Source organism: Microcaecilia unicolor, chromosome 1 (genome assembly GCF_901765095.1).
Source record: "Microcaecilia unicolor chromosome 1, aMicUni1.1, whole genome shotgun sequence".
NCBI classification, from domain to species: Eukaryota; Metazoa; Chordata; class Amphibia; order Gymnophiona; family Siphonopidae; genus Microcaecilia; species Microcaecilia unicolor.
The window spans coordinates 13320990-13341063 of record NC_044031.1 but is presented as its reverse complement, the minus strand read 5'-3'; positions in this window follow the sequence as shown (position 1 = coordinate 13341063).

Genomic DNA, 20074 nt, shown 5'->3' with positions numbered 1-20074 from the left:
ATGCTCTGCTGGAGCCAGTCAAAAGCTCGTCCCTTGCTTTTGCTGGGGAGCCGAGGGGCCTTGCTGAGTCGCACGCTGCTGACGAGAGCGAGTGCGCTGGGGCTTAGCCTGGGCCGCAGGCTGTCGAGAAGGAGGATTGTACCTACGCTTGCCAGAAGAGTAGGGACCAGTCTTCCTTCCCCCGAAAAATCTTCTACCTGTGGAGGTAGATGCTGAAGGCTGCCGGCGGGAGAACTTGTCGAATGCGGTATCCCGCTGGTGGAGATGCTCTACCACCTGCTCGACCTTCTCTCCAAAAATATTGTCCGCACGGCAAGGCGAGTCCGCAATCCGCTGCTGGAGTCTATTCTCCAGGTCGGAGGCACGCAGCCATGAGAGCCTGCGCATCACCACACCTTGAGCAGCGGCCCTGGACGCAACATCAAAGGTGTCATACACCCCTCTGGCCAGGAATTTTCTGCACTCCTTCAGCTGCCTGACCACCTCCTGAAAAGGCTTGGCTTGCTCAGGGGGGAGCGCATCAACCAAGCCCGCCAACTGCCGCACATTGTTCCGCATGTGTATGCTCGTGTAGAGCTGGTAAGACTGAATTTTGGCCACAAGCATAGAGGAATGGTAGGCCTTCCTCCCAAAGGAGTCTAAGGTTCTAGAGTCTTTGCCCGGGGGCACCGAAGCATGCTCCCTAGAACTCTTGGCTTTCTTTAGGGCCAAATCCACAACTCCAGAGTCATGAGGCAACTGAGTGCGCATCAGCTCTGGGTCCCCATGGATCCAGTACTGGGACTCAATCTTCTTGGGAATGTGGGGATTACTTAGTGGCTTGGTCCAGTTCGCAAGCAATGTCTTTTTTAGGACATGGTGCAAGGGAACAGTGGACGCTTCCTTAGGTGGAGAAGGATAGTCCAGGAGCTCAAACATTTCAGCCCTGGGCTCGTCCTCCACAACCACCGGGAAGGGGATGGCCGTAGACATCTCCCGGACAAAGGAAGCGAAAGACAGACTCTCAGGAGGAGAAAGCTGTCTTTCAGGAGAGGGAGTGGGATCGGAAGGAAGACCCTCAGACTCCTCGTCAGAGAAATATCTGGGGTCTTCTTCCTCTTCCCACGAGGCCTCACCCTCGGTGTCAGACACAAGTTCACGGACCTGTGTCTGCAACCGTGCCCGACTCGACTCCGTGGAGCCACATCCACGATGGGGGCGTCGAGAGGTAGACTCCCTCGCCCGCATCGGCGAAGCTCCCTCCGCCGACGTAGTCGGGGAGCCCTCCTGGGAGGTGGCCGCAGTCGGCACCGCACGCGGTACCGATGTCGGGGACCTCACCCCGGGCGATGGGCCAGCCGGCGCCACACTCGACGGTACCGGAGGCGCAAGCACCGCCGGTACCGGAGGGGTAGGGCGCAACAGCTCTCCCAGAATCTCTGGGAGAACAGCCCGGAGGCTCTCGTTCAGAGCGGCTGCAGAGAAAGGCAGAGAGGTCGATGCCAGCGTCGACGTCAGAACCTGTTCCGGGCGTGGAGGCTGTTCCGGGCTGTCCAAAGTGGAGCGCATCGACACCTCCTGAACAGAGGGTGAGCGGTCCTCTCGGTGCCGATGCCTGCTGGGTGCCGACTCCCTCGGCGACCCAGAGCTCTCGGTGCCGACGCAGGGAGGAGACCGGTGTCGATGCTTCTTCGACTTCTTCCGAAGCATGTCACCGGAGCGCCCCGGCACCGACGAGGAGGACGTAGAATCCAGCCGTCACTTCCTCGGGGCCGAGGCCGAAGGAGGTCGATCTCGGGGGGGCTGTACCGCAGGAGCCCTCAGGGTAGGGGGAGACCCACCCGAAGGCTCACCGCCACCAGCAGGGGAATGGACAGCCCTCACCTGCACTCCAGACGATGCACCACCGTCCGACGACATCAGCAGACGAGGTCCCGGTACCACCGACGTCGATGCAGTCGCCCGATGCCTCAGCGCCGATGCAGAGACTCGATGCCTCGATGCACCCGATACACTAGCAGCCGAGGAAGAAGGTCTGGACGCAGACGATGTCGATGCACTCGATGCCCCCGGTGCCGATGCCGACGAAAAGCCCGAGAACAAAACGTTCCACTGGGCTAATCTCGCTACCTGAGTCCGCCTTTGTAACAGGGAACACAGACTACAGTTCTGAGGACGGTGCTCGGCCCCCAGACACTGAAGACACGACGAGTGCCTATCAGTGAGCGAGATTACCCGGGCGCACTGGGTGCACTTCTTGAAGCCGCTGGAAGGCTTCGATGTCATGGGCGGAAAAATCACGCCGGCGAAATCAAAATCCGAAATGACGAAAGTGACTGGCCGGCTCGAGCCGGTTTCGGGCGTGAAGACGGCCGCGCATGCGCGCGAGGGCTAGCAAATGACTTTGCTAGTGAAGATTCCGATTGGAGGGGCTGCCGTGGACGTCACCCATCAGTGAGAACAAGCAGCCTGCTTGTCCTCGGAGAATTTAGAGAATACATACGTGTAGCAGGTATTCTCCGAGGACAGCAGGGTCAATATTCTTACATGTGGGTCGTCGTCCGCAACGGCCCAGGAGACGGAAGAAACCTTTCAAAGCCCTGGAACCTTCCCGAACGTTCCGTCGCGCGGGCCGACCCACCGCGCATGTGTGGGCGGCTTCCCGCCCGCGACGCGAACGAGGAGCGATCAGTTTAATAAAAAGCAAAACAAGATAAATGTAAACAACTCCAACAGGGAGGAGAATGGTATGTATCTTTATTCTCTCCGAGGGCAAGCAGGCTCTAATATTCTTACATGTGGGGTATCCCTAGCCCCCAGGCTCACTCAAAACAAAGAACACTGGTCAATTGGGCCTCACAACGGCGAGGACGTAACAGAGATTGACCTGAAAACAAACTCAACTAGGTGAGAGTGCAGCCTGGAACAAAACAAAAATGGGCCTATGAGGGTGGAGTTGGAATCTAAACCCCGAACAGATTCTGCAGCACCGACTGCCCAAACCGACTGTCACGTCGGGTATCCTGCTGAAGGCAGTAGTGAGATGTGAATGTGTGGACTGATGACCACGTTGCAGCCTTGCAAATCTCTTCAATGGAGGCTGACTTCAAGTAAGCCACTGACGCAGCTATGGCTCTAACATTGTGAGCCGTGACATGGCCCTCCAGAGTCAGCCCAGCTTGGGCATAAGTGAAGGAAATGCAATCTGCTAGCCAATTAGAGATGGTGCGTTTTCCGATGGCAACTCCCCTCCTGTTCGGATCGAAAGAAACAAACAATTGGGCAGACTGTCTGTAGGGCTTTTTCCGCTTCACGTTAAAGGCCAATGCTCTCTTATAGTCCAAGGTGTGCAACTTGTCTTCACCAGGGTGGGTATGTGGACGGGAAAAGAATGTTGTCAAGACAATTGACTGGTTCAGATGGAACTCCGACACCACCTTCGGCAAGAACTTAGGGTGAGTGCGGAAGACTATATTATGATGAAACTTTATATAGGGAGCATGAACTACCAAGGCTTGGAGCTCACTGACTCTACGGGCTGAAGTAACAGCCACCAAGAAAATGACCTTCCAGGTCAAGTACTTCAGATGGCAGGAATTCAGTGGCTCAAAAGGAGCTTTCATCAGCAAGGTGAGAATGACATTGAGATCCCTTGACACTGGTGGAGGTTTGACTGGGGGCTTTAACAAAAGCAAACCTCTCATGACGCGAACAACTAAAGGCTGTCCAGAGATAGGCTGACCTTCTACACGTTGATGATAAGCACTGATTGCACTAAGGTGAACCCTTACGGAGTTGGTCTTGAGACCAGACTCTGATAAGTGTAGAAGGTATTCAAGCAGGGTCTGTGTAGGACAAGAAATAGGATCTAGGGCCTTGCTGTCACACCAGACGGGAAATCTCCTCCATTTAAAAGAATGACACCTTTTCGTGGAATCTTTCCTGGAAGCAAGACTCGGGAGACACCCTCTGAAAGACCTAAAGAGGCAACTTCTAAGTTCTCAACATCCAGGACGTGAGAGCCAGAGACTGGAGGTTGGGATGTAGAAGCGACCCCTCGTTCTGGGTAATAAGGGTCGGAAAACACTCCAATCTCCACGGTTCTTCGGTGGACAACTCCAGAAGAAGAGGGAACCAGATCTGATGGGGCCAAAAAGGTGCAATCAGAATCATGGTTCTGTGGTCTCGCCTGAGTTTCAGCAGAGTCTTTCCTACTAGAGGTATGGAAGGATATGCATACAGAAGGCCTGTCCCCCAATGTAGGAGAAAGGCATCTTACACTAGTCTGTCGTGGGCCTGAAGTCTGGAACAGAATTGAGAGACTTTGTGATTTGTCTGAGTGGCAAAAAGATCCACCGAGGGGGTGCCCCACACTCGGAAGATCTTGCGGACAACGTCCATGTTGAGGGACTACTCATGAGGTTGCAAGATCCTGCTCAACCTGTCGGCCAGACTGTTGTTTACACCTGGCAGATATGTGGCCTGGAGAAACATAACGTGCTGGTGTGCCCAAAGCCACATCCTGACAGCTTCCTGGCACAGGGGGCGAGGTCCGGTGCCCCCCCTGCTTGTTGGTGTAATACATAGCAACCTGATTGTCTATCTGAATTAGGATGATCTGGTTGGACAGCCGATCTCTGAAAGCCTTGAGAGCGTTCCAGATTGCTCATAATTCCAAGAGGTTGATTTGAAAATCCTTTTCCTGAAAGGACCAAACCCCTTGAGTGTGAAGTTCATCTACATGAGCTCTCCACCCCAGGAGGGTTGCATCCGTCGTCAGCACTTTTTGTGGCTGAGGAATTTGGAATGGACGTCCCAAGGTGAGATTGGATCAAATGGTCCACCACTGAAGGGAGCTGCAAAAATCGGCGGAGAGATGGATTACATTCTCTAGATCCCTGTGGCCTGGCACCACTGGGAAGCTAGGGTCCATTGAGCTGATCTCATATGTAGGCATGCCATGGGAGTCACATGAACTGTGGAGGCCATGTGACCTAAAAGTCTCAACTTCTGCCGAGCTGTGATCTGTTGAGACGCTCGAGCCAAGGACAGTAGGGCCAGAAGATTGTCCTTGCCTGGGGAAGATAAGCTCGAGACGTCCAAGTGTCCAACAGAGCTCCAATGAACTCCAATTTCTGAACTGGGACAAGGTGGTACTTGGTATAATTGATTACAAACTACTACTACTACTACTATTTAACATTTCTATAGCGCTACAAGGCACACGCAGCGCTGTACACCATACCCCAGTAGCTCCAGCAGTTGAATGGTCATCCGCATGGACTGTAGAGCTCCTGCCTCTGAGGTGCTCTTCACCAGCCAATCGTCGAGATAAGGGAACACATGCAACTCCCAGTCTGCGTAGCGATGCTGCGACAACTGCCAAGCACTTTGTGAAGACCCTGGGCGCAGATGCTAGGCCAAAGGGCAGTACACAGTACTGAAAGTGCTGAGTTCCCAACTGAAATCAAAGGTACTTCCTGTGAGCTGGAAGTACTGAGATGTGAGTGTAGGCATCCTTTAAGTCCAGAGAGCATAGCCAATCGTTTTCTTGAATCATGGAAGAAGGGTACCCAGGGAAACCATCCTGAACTTTTCTCGGACCAGGAATTTGTTCAGGGCCCTTAGGTCTAGCATGGGACCCATCCCCCCTGTTTTCTTTTGTACAAGGAAGTACCTGGAATAGAATCCCAGTCCTTCTTCCCCTGGTGGTACGGGTTCGACTGCATTGGCCTTTAGAAGGGCGGAGAGTTCCTCTGCAAGTACCTGCTTGTGCTGAGAGCTGAAGGATTGAGCTTCCAGTGGGCAATTTGGAGGCTTGGATGCCAGATTGAGTGTGTATCCTAACCGGACTATTTGAAGAACCCACCTGTCGGAGGTTATACAAGGCCAACTTTGGTGAAAAAATAACAATCTCCCCCCCCCCCCCCCCCGACAGGCAAGCCGCCCGGTACGGAATACTTTTACTGTGGCTATGCTGCACTGGAGCCAGTCAAAAGCCCGTTCCTTGCTTTTGCTGGGGAGCCCTAGGGGCCTTAGGTGCACGGCGTTGACAAGAACACACATGCTGGGACTGAGCCTGAACCGGCTGCTGAGAAGCAGGAGTGTATCTACGCCTATTATAGGAATAGGGAGCACTCCTCCTCCCTCCAAAAAACCTCCTAGAAGAGGCAGTAGCAGAAGACGTCCGGCGGGAGAGAGAATCCATGGCATCATGATGTTTTTTCATCTGATCAACCATATCCTCTGCTTTTTCTCCAAAAAGATTACCCCCCAGCAAGGAACATCCACCATTAGCTGCTGGGTCTTGTGATCCAGGTCAGAAACACGCAGCCATGAGAGTCTGCGCATCACTATACCTTGAGCAGCTACTCGGGAAGCTACATCAAAAGTGTCGTAAGACCCCCTAGCCAGGAACTTGTGACACGCCTTCTGCTGCCTGACCACCTGGTGAAAAGGTTCAGCAAGCTTCTGAGGAAGTGCTTCAACTAAACTGGACAGTTGCCTTACCGAGTTCCGTAAGTGAATGCTCGTGTAGAGCTGGTATATTTGGATCTTGGCAGCGAGCATTGTGGCCTGATACGTTCTCCTCCCAAAAGAATCCAAGGTCCTAGACTCTCTGCGCCTGGGGCCCCGAGGCATAGTCTCTAGTACTCTTGGCTCTTCTGAGAGCAGAGTCCACCACCATGGAATCGTGAGGAAGTTGGACCTTCACCATTACAGGTTCTCCTTGGACTCTGTACTGGGACTCGGACTTCTTGGGGACCACTGGATTAGAGAGAGGGCAAGACCAATTCCGCATCAGCACTTCCCTGAGTGTATTGTGCAGGGGGGGCGTTGCAACCTCTTCAGGTGGAGAAGGATAATCCAGGACCTTGAGCATCTCAGCCCTGGGCTCATCCACAACCTCCATACGGAATGGAATGTCCTTAGACATTTCCCGTACAAAGGATGAGAAAGTGAGACTCAGGTAAGACATCCTTACTTCAATCAGTGGAGTAGGATCAGAGGGAAGCGCACAAGATTCTTCCTCCGAAAAATACCTGGGGTCTTCCTCTGCTTCCCATGAGCTCTCCTCTTCAGTATCGGACAAAAGCTCCCTAAGAGCAGCCCGAAGCCAAGCCTGTCTCGACATCGAGGATCGACGACCTCTTGGGGGATGTCGACCCCTGCCTGGACTCCGGTGAAGCTTCCTCCACCGACATCGAGGGGGAGTTGACCCGGGTGGCAAGCGGCACCGAGGGCAGGGACCTCCTCACAGGTGATGGCCCAGATGCCGTCTCTGCAGTCAGTATGGAAGGCACAAGCACCCCCGACACCGAGGCCGAGTGATGAAGCAAGCCTTCTAGAAGCTCTGGAAGAAGGGCCCGGATGCGCTCGTCGAGAGCTGCCATCGGAAAAGGCTGTGGGGCCAGTGCAGGAGTCGGTGCCAGAGTCTGAGGGGGCTCAAGGGCCGGTACCAGGCTGCCGGACGACCAACGCATCGGCACCTCCTGAATGGAAGGTGAGCGATCCTCCCGGTGCCGACGCTTCTCAGGTGCCGGCTCCCCGGAGCTTTCGGTACCATGTCTGGAAGGAGATCAATGATGATGCTTCTTTGCTTTTGCTTGACGCCCCTCATCGAGACTCCTCGGTACCGATGAGGATGACGTGGAATCCACACTTCTCCTCGGGGCCAGGTCCAACAAAGGTCGGTCCTGGGGGGCCTGCATAGCAGGAGGCCTCGAGATGGGTGGAGACCCACTCGATGCCTCACTGCTCCCAGCTTGATGCAGTCTCTCGGCAGCCATTACCTGCGCTCCTGGTGTCACTGCTTCCCTCGACGTCAACGTCGATGCCGATGTCGAAGGACCAGACCGCTCAGAAAAAAGTTTCTCACACTGAGCCTCTCGAGTCACTTGGGTTCGCTTCTTCATCAACTTGCACAGCTTACAAGAAGTTGGAAAGTGGTTGGGCCCAAGACACTGAAGACAGCACGCGTGAGGGTCGGTGCTCGAGATGGTCCAGTTACAGTGAGTACAACGCTTGAAGCCGCTGGGAGTCTTCGATGACATGGGCGGGAAAATAGTGTCCGCGAAATCAAAAGGCTCGATTGTGTCACTTAAAAAGCACAAAAAAGGGAAAAAAGACACGGCCGAGCAGCCTAAAGGCGGCCACAACGGAAAAAAAAAGGAAACTTGAAAACTTTCAAGATGGCCAACTAGAGAGGACGCACAGCGAGGAGCTCCGCTGAAAGCTGCCGAAAATCGGTGGTTCCAGCGGTCCCCGCCACCTCGCCATCACCATCACCACTTGAGCCTCCAAAGGACCCTGGACACGGCCCGAGGACTCGTACACCACCGGCGCACACCCCGGGTGAGGCCCGAGAGCGAGTTGGGCCGGAGAGGGAGAAGCCCAGCGGAGGCCACAGAGACTGGGTCCTCCGGGACGCTCTGGACAGTCGGGCCACTGCCGGGTGGGTCAGGAAGACGAGGAATGGAGTGCCCACCCGCTACCTCTCAGAGCGGCCCCCCCTAGCCGAGTCACCGAGTGCGGGTCGTTGGGCCGATTTCACCTGGGAGAACCACCACTGATCTCCAATCTCACCCGGGCGCTTGCGGCGACCACCTGGCCCTTGTCCTGGCCAACTGAACAAGGAGAGGGGAGTCGGTGGCCTACGGAGTGGAGGAACAGGGGTGGTGGGATGAGTGGATTGCGCAGCCTCCCAGGCCCAGTGGCTCGGCGCCCCAGCGCTCGGCACACCGCGTGGCATGGCCCGAGGTGCAGGCCCATTGATGGACCCGAATCTGCCGAGTTCGCGGGATTTGCTGCCTGCATCTGGATTTGCCTCGAACCCAGACGAGAGACTCCACCGCTGGCCCATGTCTGCCTGAGCACGACCGGGTGACTCCACTGCCGGCCTACCTCTGCCCCAGCCCGAGGAGGGATTCCACTGTCGGCCCTGCACCACGGGATCGTTGACGTGGCCGGCCTTGTTCCGGTCCGCCTGGTCCAGCTTGTTCTGGCTTGCTCCAGTCCTGCTGCTTGGATCTCCTGCTGCTCGGCTCTCCTCTGCTCCGGCTTGCTCTAGTCAAGCAGCTCTAGCTTGTTCCTCTGCTCCCAGCTTGTTCCAGTCCATCTGCTCCAGCTTGTTCCAGTCCGCCTAATCCATCTTGTTCCAATCCGTCTGTCCCAGCTGGTTCCAGCTTGTTCCAGTCCATCTGCCCCAGCTTGTTCCAGTCCGCCTGGTCCAGCTTGCTCCTGCCCGCCTGATCCAGCTTGTCCCAATCCGTCTGTTCCAGCTTGTCCCAGTCCTGCTGCTCCGCTCTCTTCTGCTCCAGACTGTTCCAGCTTCCTCCAGTCCGCCTGATCCAATTCATCTGCTCCAGCTTGCCCCAGCCTGATCCAGCTCGTCCCAATCCGTCTGCTCCAGCTTGCCCCAGCTGTTCCAATCCAGCTTTGTTCCAGCTTGTTCCAGTCTGCCTGTTCTTTTCCAGCTTGCCACAGTCCTGCTGCTCCGCTCTCATCTGTTCCAGCTTGTTCCTGCTGCGCTGCTCTCATCTGTTCCAGCTTGGTCCAACCCGTCTGTTCTTTTCCATCTTGTTTCAGCCATATCGCATCAGCCCCAGCCTACCTGCTAGCCCATCAATCAACCTGCCTGCTTGTCAGCACATCAACTACCTGCCTGCCTGCAAGCCTGCACAACTACCTACCTGCCTCCCCGCCTGCTGGCTTGCCAGCCCTTGATGCTTGTTCCAGTCACATCGCATCAGCCCCAACCTACCGGCCTGCTAGCCCATCAACCAACCTGCCTGTTGCCTGCTAGCCCATCAACCAACCTGCCTGCTTATCAGCACATCAACTACCTGCCTGCCTGCCTCAAGCCTGCACAACTACCTGCCTGCCTTCAAGCCTGCACTACCTACCTCTCTCCCCGCCTGCCGGCTTGCCGGCCCTTCAACTTACCTGCCTGCCAGCTCACCCATCAACCTGCCTGTCTCCCAACCCATCAACCTACCTGCTTGCCTGCCTGCTTACCCACCCATCAACCTACCGACCTGCCTGCCAGCCAGCCCTCCTACCTACCCGCCAATCTGGCTGTCAAACCACCTGCCTACCCGCCAGCCCATCTTTCCAAGTTGTTGCCTGCTGTTCCAGTTTAAGCCTCCAGTCCTGCCTTCCTGCTCGATCTGTTGCCTAACACCTCACTCACTACATATGTACCCGTAAACACCTCAGTCATTACTTATGGCCCCCATACACATTCTCTTCCTTGCCCTGTCCCTTCCTAATCTTTTCCCCCTCCCCCCACCGCTGTCTACCACAGGAACTCACTGCCCATCCATGTCATCTCCTGTCCTGTTCACTACTGCAATACCCTACCCACCCCTGTCCCTCACCACCTCACCATCTCTCCTATCCCCCTCCTCCTTCTTAGCTCTCAACCTTCAACACTTCCTTCCTGCCATTAACCCATCCCCATTCCTCCTAAGCGCATCCCATCTTCGTCGCCTTCATCACCCTACCTCCCCCACCCTCCTCCGCACTCTCTTGCTCCTTCTTCTGCTATCCGCGGGAGACATCAATCCCAATCCAGGTCCCCCACATCTGTCCTCATCCTATCCTTGTAAACGATTCCGGGATGTCTCGAATCTCATCTCTATTCCCCTCCTCCCCCCTCCTACCTCCCCTTCTCGTGTGCCCTGTGGAATGCCCGCTCGGTATGCAATAAACTTTCTTTCACTCATGATCTCTTCATCTCCCGTTCCCTTCAACTGCTCGCCCTAACTGAAACCTGGCTCACCCCCGACGACTCTGCCTCAGTCACGGCCCTATGCCATGGAGGTTATCTTTTTTCCCACACTCCCCGCCCAGTTGGCCGCGGTGGAGGCGTCGGGCTTCTACTTTTGCCCTCCTGCAGCTTTCAACCCCTCCTTTACCGCAGTCTCACTGCTTCTCATCCTTTGAAGTTCACTCCATCCGTCTATTCTACTCGCTGCTACTCAGAGTTGCAGTCATTTACCGACCTCCTAATAAGTCCCTCCCTTCCTTCCTTACCGACTTTGATGCCTGCCTCTCCATTTTTCTTGAACACTCATCTCCGTCCCTCATTCTTGGAGACTTCAACATACATGCTGATGACCCATCCGACTCTTACGCTTCTCAGTTCCTCACTCTGACATCCTCCTTCAACTTCCATCTAAGCTCCACTACCCCTACTCACCAAACTGGCCATTGTCTTGACCTCATCCTCGCCTCTACCTGCTCACCCTCCAATTTCTGTGCCTCAACCCTTCCTCTCTCTGACCATCACCTGATCACCTTCACACTTCATCACCCTCCCCCTCAGCCCCACCCAACACTAACCACTACTTTCAGGAATCTCCAGGCTGTCGACCCTCCCACCTTATCCTCTAGTATCTCTAATCTCCTCCCTTCCATCATGTCCTCCGAGTCTGTTGACAAGGCTGTCTCTGTTTACAATGCCACTCTCTCCTCTGCTCTGGACACCCTTGCACCATCCATCTCCCGTCCCACAAAGCGTACTAATCCCCAGCCCTGGCTGACCCCTTGCATCCGATACCTTCGCTCCTGCACCCGATCTGCTGAACGCCTCTGGAGGAAATCTCACACCCATACTGACTTCGTTCATTACAAATTCATGCTATCCTCCTTCCAGTCCTCCCTATTCCTTGCCAAACAGGACTATTACACCCAATTGACTAATTCTCTCGGCTCCAACCCTCGTCGTCTCTTCGCCACCCTTAACTCCCTCCTCAAAGTGCCCTCCGCTCCCACCCCACCCCCTCACTCTCTCCTCAATCACTGGCTGACTACTTCCGCAAAAAGGTGCAGAAGATCAACCTTGAATTCATCACCAAGCCACCTCCTCATCCTCCTCCTCCTCACTCTTTAACCCACTCCCTCAACCAACCAACCCAGGCCTCCTCCTCCTCTTTTCCTGATATCACCGAGGAGGAAACCGCCCACCTTCTTTCCTCCTCGATATGCACCAGCTGTTCCTCTGATCCCATCCCCACCAACTTACTAAACACCATCTCTCCTACTGTCAACCCCCCCCCATCTGTCATATCCTCAACCTCTCTCTCTCCACTGCAACTGACCCCGACACCTTCAAGCATGTTGTAGTCACACCACTCCTCAAAAAACCATCACTAGACCCTACCTGTCCTTCCAACTACCGCCCCATCTCCCTCCTACCCTTCCTCTCCAAGATACTTGAATGCGCCGTTCACAGCCGCTGCCTTGATTTTCTCTCCTCTCATGCCATCCTCGATCCGCTTCAATCCGGTTTTCGCCCTCTACACTCGACAGAAACGGCACTCACTAAAATCTGTAATGACCTGTTCCTTGCTAAATCCAAAGGTCACTACTCCATCCTCATCCTCCTTGACCTGTCCGCCGCTTTTGACACTGTCAATCATAATTTACTTCTTGCCACACTGTCCTCATTTGGGTTCCGGGGCTCTGTTCTCTCCTTTTTTTTTTATTTATTATTTATTTAAAGAATTTACAGTACAAAATAACTCCATTACACTTATTACTACTGGATCTCCATTACATTGCTACAACATAGAACTTGCATATAAAACCATTGTGCATAGCCCATAACAACTACAACTTAACCCAGATTTACCCTATGTAGCTCTTCCCCCCATCCCTATCCCCTCCCTAACCCTTAATTCCCCCCACCCTCTGGCATGTCTAGGATAACTTAAGATGCTATCTTAGTAGCTTCTTTCCATTTGTCATATATTTCCCAGGTTTTATAGTAAGGAGTCAACTGTCCTGTTCTTAAGGCTGTAAGTTTTGACATAAGCTGAATCCTGTCCAATCTCTCCATGACCACATACATCTCCGGTAATTCCGTTTTTTTCCAGGTTGCCGCCAAAACCACCACACATAGCTGGGTGGCGAAGTGATGAATGTGCTTCTGGATTCCTTTCAGTTTAAAGTGTAATAAGTAGCTGTCCATATTGAAGGGATAGAGCGCCCCTGTTATAGCGCTTAGTAGCTTTGCCACGTTCGCCCAAAGGTTCTGTGCAATCAGGCAGGCCCACCATACATGGAACATATCACCCGGCAACCCACATTGACGCCAACACAAGTCTGAACCTGTTTTATACATCTTTGCCAATCTACTAGGGGTGTAATACCAACAATATAGAATCTTATACCCGTTTTCCACTAAGGCACTTGAAATAAATACTTGTAGCAAGGATCTAAGGGATTGTGACCACTGGTGTGCCTCATAGGTCGTTCCCAACTCATGCTCCCATTTGGATGTATAGTATTCTATTGGGTTAGCATCCAACAACAGGGACCTATACAATCTAGTTATCCCCCCTCTACCGCCTCCTCTCAACATGCTCTGTTCCATGATTGTCTCAGAGAGGTTAAGTTCTTCAGCTGCTCTACGTTTGATAAAGTCACACACCTGATAGTATTGAAAGGCCTGTCTAGGGGAGAGACCATGTTCCTGACACAGGACAGTATAATCCATTTTTCTATCTTGTTCATACATCTGGCTGAGTGTACAGAGGCCTAAGTTTTCCCATTCAAGATATGCCCTATCTGCCTGACCAGGTCCAAATTGTGGGGCAAATCTGAGAAACATGTGCCTAAAGTATGTTCTCTCAGGAAAAAGTTTTTCCCTCACCCTGTACCAGGTCGCCAAGGGCCAACTCAGCAGTGGAGGACTCTCTTTAATCAACTCTCTTAGCTTTGGGCTCGGAAGCCACGGCACTGCCCTTAATGGGATTGGGTCTAGCCACCACTGGTCTAGTTTAGTGCTTATCTTGTCTATCTCTTGCAACCACGCGGCTATAATTTTTAAGTGAGCAGCCTGGTGGTAAGCCTGGAAAGATGGGACCCCCATCCCGCCTCTCTCTTTTGGTTGGTACATCATTTCCTTGCGCACTCGTGGAGGCCTTTTTCTCCAGATAAATGCGAATATTTTCCTTTGTAGACTTCTCATGAACCCCGCTGGCATGTCTATTGGAAGTGCCATAAATAAGAATAACAGTTTGGGGAGGATTATCATCTTCACCGCACTAATTCTGCCTAGCCATGATAAGGACAATCCCTCCCATCTCTCTACCTCCGATAATAGGTCACGCACCTTATCTGGGAAGTTATATTTAAAAGGTTCGTCTAAGGTGCGCGGTATGTTAACTCCCAGGTACCGAACATAATTTGTAGCCCATCTAAATGGGAATTGTTGTTTCAGTTGTTCTATTACTTCCCCCGTTATCTGTACTCCTAAGGCTTCTGATTTGTCATAGTTGATCTTAAATCCCGATAGCTCTCCATATTTTTGTGCCACCTCTTTTATTTTTGGGAAGGAGACCACTGGGTCTTTCAGTGCAAGCAGGATGTCATCTGCAAATAGGAGGATCTTAGTCTCCATGCCAGCCCACCTCAAGCCCCAAATTTCTTGATGAGCTCTAATTTGTATAGCTAAAGGCTCCATTACTAAGGCGAATAGGAGCAGGGAAAGGGCACAACCCTGTCTCGTACCCCTATGCAGTGAGAACGGCTGAGAAAGGTGGCCATTCACCCGCACCGCGGCTTTAGGGTTACTGTAGATTGTATGCAGCCAATTGCTAAAGCGCCCTGTGATACCCATCTGCTCCGTTACCGCAAACAAGAAGGGCCAGCTCACCCGATCGAATGCCTTTTCGGCATCTAGTGACAGGAGACATATCGGGGTTTTACTAATGTGTGCAGTTTGCACCATATATAGGGTTCTTCTGATGTTATCAAAGGTCTGCCTACCCCCCACAAAGCCAGCCTGATCTTCATGTACTAACAATGGGAGATATTTTGGCAGTCTGGTCGCCAGTATCTTAGTAAATATTTTATAGTCTACTCGATAGGCCTATAAGAGCTGCAGTACTGGGGATCCTTGCCTGGTTTGGGTATGACTATTATAGTTGCTAGGTCCCACGTCGGAGGGAGTCCTGTCTCTATATCTATTGAGTTAAAAACCCGTAACAACAATGGAGCTAGTAATTTACCGAAGACTGTATAAAACTTATTAGAATATCCATCGGGACCAGGTGCTTTATTTGGTGCGAGGGCTTTTATGGTTTGCTCAATTTCTGCTAGTTTAATAGGTCCTGAAAGGTTTTGTGCCGCGTCCCCAGAGAGCCGGGGGAGCGCACATTTCTCCAGGTATCCAATTATAGCCTCCGGATCCTGGGCCACCTCTGAAGTATATAACTTCTTGTAAAATGACCTAAATGTTTCCTTCAGATACTCAATTTCTGAATTTTTCTCTCCCCCATCATTGAGCAGGCCTCCAACCATATTCCTAGTAGATTGTTGTTTGAGTTTATGGGCCAAGATTTTGCTAGACTTATTGCCGAATTCAAAATATGTTTGGCGAACTCTCTGCAGCTGTTCAGAAAGATCCGCCAGCTCTAGGCCCTGGAGTTGAGTGTAGCTCCCGAGCTCGAGAGAGGAGATCATCCCGTGATTGTGTAACCTTCTGCTGCAATTGGCCCTCCACACACCTGGGCTCCTCCCGCAAACTATGCTCCACTGCATTTTTCTGTTTCCAACAGTGGGAGCTCAGTGCAATCAGGTGGCCGCAGAGTACTGCCTTAAAGCCCTCCCATAAGGTTATCGGGGATACCTCCCCATTATCATTGAATTGGATATAATCTTTGATATACTGCTCTATCTGCAGTACATTAGCTGGAGCGGCTAGCAAGGTGTCATCTAGGCGCCAACTACGTTCCCTTTTCCGTTCCCTCCGATTGTTTAGTTGTAATAGTATGGGGGAATGATCTGACCATGTGCTGGGCAATATTTGATAATCTCTCACTAAACCCCAGATAGCTACGTCGCCCAGCCACATATCAATCCTAGAGTATGATTGGTGTACCGGAGAGAAGAATGTATAGTTACGACTAGTGGGGTTGGCCTTTCTCCAGAGGTCTATTAGCTGCCAACGGTTGAGGAGCTCCTGCAATTGACATCTATCTTGTTTAGCATATTTTACTTTAGCTGAAGAGTTGTCTAGTTGCGTATCTAGGGTGATGTTGAAGTCGCCCCCTACTAATAGATAACCCTTTACATGCTGTATTAGTATTCTATCTAGGTCCTTAAAGAAGTCCCCTTGATTAACATTGGGGCCATATATATTTATGATCGTATATAATTCCCCAGCTAGTTTCATCACCAACAATATATATCTCCCTTCTTTATCCCGCACTACTTTTTGTAACTCCCAAGGAGCAGACTTCCGAAACGCCACTAGCACCCCCTTATTTTTTGTGTTATTATGATTTGAAGCAAAGTATATGTGGGGGTATTGCCTGTGGACGCATAGCCTTTCGTATCGTGGCTTGAGGTGTGTTTCTTGAATTAATGCCACATCTATCTGTAGGCGAGACAACTCCCGAAACATCAATTGACGCTTTCTGGGAGTGTTTAGCCCTTTTACATTGAGGGATAGCCACTTCATGTCACCCATTATCTCTCGGCTGGCGGTTTAGCTCCTCCATAGCCTCCCTTGAGCCTCTTCCCATCTGGGGAAACCCCTATGACCACATCCCAGACATAGCCTTCCACCCTCCCCTCCCCTCCCCATCCCAAACCCAACTGCACTGATTCCCCCTCCCCTCCCCGAAGATGGTACCCCATGGAGAACCACTAGGCACCACAATAGAGAAACAGTGACACACATATCGCTAACCGCAAACCCCAATGAAAATTTACAACATGTATGACCCCTGCTGTTAACTTTTTATGGCGGACATCTTAGTCAGATAAAGACAAACAATCCTTTCCAGTATACAGAGTCCTTGGTCTTCAGGTAACCCGCGTTGAGGATTGATGTCGTTGTAGTCTCCGCGGACCTTTGCCCACTCTTCTCCACTTTGGCGGGGCGTTCGGTGCAGCGCTCCTTTTTCCTCCACTTGCATCCTCTGGTCCTGATGGTAAGCCCACCTCTGGACAAATTATCTTAGCCTCCTCTAGCGATTGCACCTGGTGTAGTTTCCCATCTTTATAGAACACCAGGGCGAACGGGTATCTCCATCTATACTGTATGTTCAGTTCTCTTAACCTTTATGTAAAGGGTTTTAGTTCACCTCTTCGTCGCAGTGTTGCCACCGCCAGGTCCTGATAGATTTCGATCCTGTATGAATCCCATTTAAACTCTTGGGCTTGACGTGCTGCTTTCAGTATCTGTTCTTTCAATTTAAAGCTGGCAAAGCATGCTATAATGTCTTTAGGAATGTTATTCCTGCCTGGACCCAGTGCTCTATGGGCCCTCTCAATCTGTATCGCTTCCAACTCAATAGTTATGCCCATTGTAGCCAGCAGTTCTCTTACCAGCTTCTGGATCACCTGTGTGCTGTCCTGGTATGTAGGAGTCTCTGGTAGGCCTCTAAATCTTAAATTGTTGCGGCGTCCTCTGTTTTCCAGATCTTCTACTTTCATCCACAGTTGCTGCTGATCTTTTTGTATGTTTGATATTTGTTGTTCAAACGAACCCAGCAGTTCACTATGCGTTTCAACTTGCGTTTCAGTTTCTTCCAGACGAGATCCCAACTCGCGTATCTCACCCCTGAAATCTGTGCCAAGCGTCGCCACCTCCGACCGCAGCGCTTTTATATCTGCGCTGATTGCTGCAGCCAGTTTTTAGCGCTGCTGGGTTTCCTCCTCTTCTTGGCCCGAGTCGGGATGCTCCGGTGAGGTGCCAGGACGGGGTCGCCTGGGTATCAGCTGCCGGCTGCTTCTTGCCTCGCCATTCTTGTCCCATCGCCGCCTCATCACCCGGGAAGGCAAAGCGCGACATCTGTTCTCTATCGCTGTTGAGCTCCGCCTTCGCCACTCCTGTTGACTTAGACACCATTTTAATGCGTTTGTGATCTCCGCCTAAATGCTAGATTGGGGAAGAAACTTTATGCTTTTTTGTGGGTAGTGGAGCTTCGCTCTCATGCGACCATGCTGACGGGTGACATCACTTCCCCCGACATCTGTTCTCTCCTTGGTTATCATCTTATCTCTCCCACGTTACCTTCAGATTACATTCGCATGGATCTTCCTCCACCCCCATTCGCTCTCTGTTGGAGTCCTCAGGGATCGGTCCTTGGACCCCCTTCTTTTTCAATCTACACCTCTTCCCTGGGCTCTTTGATCTCATCTCATGGTTCTAATATCATCTTTATGCTGACGACACACAGCTTTAGTCTCCACACCAGACATCACCGCGGAAACCCAGGCCAAAGGTATCGGCCTGCTTATCCGACTATTGCTGCCTGGATGTCCAACCGGCACCTGAAATGAACATGGCCAAAACCGAGCTTATTGTCTTTCCACCCAAACCCACTTCTCCTCTCCCTCCCCTCTCATTTCATTCGATAACACCCTCATCCTCCCCGTCTCATCTGCCCGCAACCTCGGAGTCAACTTCGACTCTCCCTCTCCTGTCTCTGCGCCTATCCAGCAGACAGCAAGACCCTGTCGCTTCTTCCTACTATAACATCAGCAAAATTCGCCCTTTCCTCTCTGAGCACACCACCCGACTCTCATCCACTCTCTCATCCATTACCTCTCGCCTTGACTACTGCAACCTACTCCTCACTGGCCTCCCTCTTAACCATCTATCCCCCCTTTCAATCCATTCAGAACTCTGCTGCGCGTCTTATCTTCCACCTGGACCGATATGCTCATATCACCCCTCTCCTCAAGTCACGTCACTGGCTTCCGATCAGGTACCGCATACAGTTCAAGCTTCTCTTACTAATCTACAAATGCACTCAATCTGCAGCCCCTCATTACCTCTCTACCCTCATCTCCCCTTACGCCCCTACCCGAAACCTCCGCTCACAGGACAAATCCCTCATCTCAGTACCCTTCTCTACCACCGCCAACTACAGGCTCCGCCCTTTCTGCCTCGCCTCACCCTATGCTTGGAATAAACTTCCTGAGCCCATACGCCAAGCCCCCTCCCTGCCCATCTTCAAATCCTTACTCAAAGCCTACCTTTTCAATGTCGCTTTCAGCACCTAACCATTATACCCCTAGTCAAGAAATCTAGACTGCCCAAATTGATTGATTGCACATTTTTTGTCCTTTAGATTGTAAGCTCCTTTGAGCAGGGACTGTCCTTCTTTGTGAAATTGTACAGCGCTGCATAACCCTAGTAGCGCTTTAGAAATGTTAAGTAGTAGTAGTAGTAGTAGTTGAGGAAAAACTAAAAAAATAAAGGAAAGAGCTTTTTTTTTTTTAATTGAGGAAAAAAATAAAAGAAGAAAAGAGGGCGTGAAAAAAGCAACCTGGGCAAAACACAAGGGAGTAGTGGCGAGCACAACTCTCTCGAGGCGCAGAAGAAAAAGAACTGATCGCTGCACGTTCGCATCACGGGCAGGAAGCCGCCCATGCATGCTGCGGTGGGTTGGCCCGCGCGACGGAACATTCAGGAAGGTTCCAGAACTTTGAAAGGTTTCTTCCATCTCCTGGACCGTCACGGACGACGACCCACATGTAAGAATATTAGAGCCTGCTTGGCTTTGGAGAATGTGTATATCATAGAGGCCATATATATTTCTAGTTTTCATTTTAATATAGCTATTTTGCTTTTCTTGAGCTGGGAGCAGACTTAGAGAGCTATAACTTATGCATCCAGCTTCTCCTACTTAAGCACACAACTATGGAACGGACTCCCTAAAGCTATGAAAACAATCCATGACCACCCGAACTTCAGGAAATCACTAAAAACCACCCTCTTCAAAAAGGCCTACCCCAATGATCCAACGTAAACCCTTCCACCGCAACACAGCATGGCCAATGATCGTACCGGACAATATACAATCTTCATTCCTTCGACCCTCTATAACTACCTCATTCAAGCACTATATAACCATGTATTTGTTATCAACCGACCTGGCGAATGCCTTGACGGTACTATGTAAGCCACATTGCGCCTGAAAATAGGTGGGAAGGGGGTACAAATGTAACAAAATAAATAATGTGCTTTTTCTGAAAGCTACTCTTCTAAGGTTGTGGTTTGACATATGCTAACTTGTGATAAGTTGCTGGTCAGCACTAAGACAGAGACTCCTATGACTAAGGACAT